The following is a 1,662-nucleotide window of genomic DNA, read 5'->3' on the forward strand; positions in this document are numbered from 1 at the left end:
CCCCCCCACCAAGTTCTGGAAGCGTTCCAGATTGCCAATTGGGAGTCCTCAACACGGCCCCGGAGAGCATTAACAATAATTGGTCTCAGCTGATTTAGAGGCTCATGTAAGGGAACTTTGAAGCTAACTTGTCGGTATCAAGGTACCCGCAACTCCCCCATGTGATTGGTTAGATACTGTAGCAGTTCTGCACACTTCAGAGTCCAAGATGACTTGTGGACTGTGTTGTTTGGATCCCCATTGCTCAAAACTATAAACGCGGCCTTAATTTTTTTTTTTTTAGTTCTTGGCTCTTGGCTATCCTGGAAATGACGACTTTGTATTTAAGTATTTAGGTTTTCAGGTCATAATAGAAAAATAATTACTGTGTGAATATTAAAAGAAAGCCAAAGTTGTATTTATTTATTTATTTTTAAGATATTCTGTTCAGAGGAAAAGCGTAGTTTGTTGAAAGCGTGTGGAAGAAAACCCGGGATATACATATACTTGTCTTCAAGGACTTAATTTGCAGGTAGACCCTTTCATAGTTTGGTGTCTTCACGATTTGATAGAATATGGGAAAATGTGCTGTTGGTCCATCCTAAGTTTTTCTCATTGAAACTCACTTATTGCGGGTCAGAGTACCACATTAAGCATCTTGGAAGCACCAGTTACCGCTAAGAAGTCTGTTTCATGTGGTTAAGAGTAGAGGCTCCAGAGTCAGGAACTCTGGGTTGAAACCCTGGCACCACTGCTCACTAGTTGTGTGATCCTGAGGTTATGTAATTTCTCTAGTGCTCAGTTTCCGCATATCTTGTAAAATAAGGCAAACAATAGAACTTAACCCGCAGAGAGTTATGTCATTGGATTAAATCAAATAATTGTAAATTGCTTAGCAGACTAAATGGCACAGCATAAATGCTTAGTAAGGATGAGCTATTATCTTTATGTAGAGGGTGTATTTATGCTTGTTCTTCTCATGGCCTTTGCGTATGACCCAACCAGAATTAACATGTTTATTGTTGAAATATCTGCTGTTTTTCAAATATATTTGAACATCACACTTTCTTAGAATAAAATTAGTAGAGCATATGGTAGAAGCCCTTTGGTTAGCTGTGTATAAAATATTCATTCAGCATTTATTGAAATAGTGAAGGGAATAGTGGTTCCTATTTGTCAGGAACTACACTAATTGCTGTAGAAAGTCAAATAAAACATGATCCTTAAGGAATTTATCAAAATGTAACTTGGACATCAAGGATATAACTTGAACAACAGGACATCAGTAATTACAGTGTGTGTGATAAACAGGTATGCGCTGAAGTTCAGAAACAAAGTGGGACACATAATTCTGGGGAAATTAAGGAGAGTTGCAATCCGGTTTTAAAGAGTGAGTAGACAGCTGGGCCAGGTGTGGTGGCTCATGCCTGCAATCCTAGCACTTTGGGAGGCTGAGGTAGGAGGATCGCTTGAGCCTAGGAGTTCGAGGCCAGCCTGGGCAACATGATGAAACCCTGTCTCTACAAAAGATACAAAAAATTAGCTGGATGTGGTTGTGTGCGCCTGTGGTCCCAGCTACTCTGAGGCTGAGGTAAGAGATTGTTGCAGTGAGCCAAAATCACCCCACTGCACTCCAATCTGGACAACAGAGTGAGATCTTGTCTCAAAAAAAAAAAAAAAAAA

The sequence above is a fragment of the Mandrillus leucophaeus genome, unplaced genomic scaffold (genome assembly GCF_000951045.1).
Source record: "Mandrillus leucophaeus isolate KB7577 unplaced genomic scaffold, Mleu.le_1.0 Scaffold838, whole genome shotgun sequence".
In the NCBI taxonomy this organism is placed as follows: Eukaryota; Metazoa; Chordata; class Mammalia; order Primates; family Cercopithecidae; genus Mandrillus; species Mandrillus leucophaeus.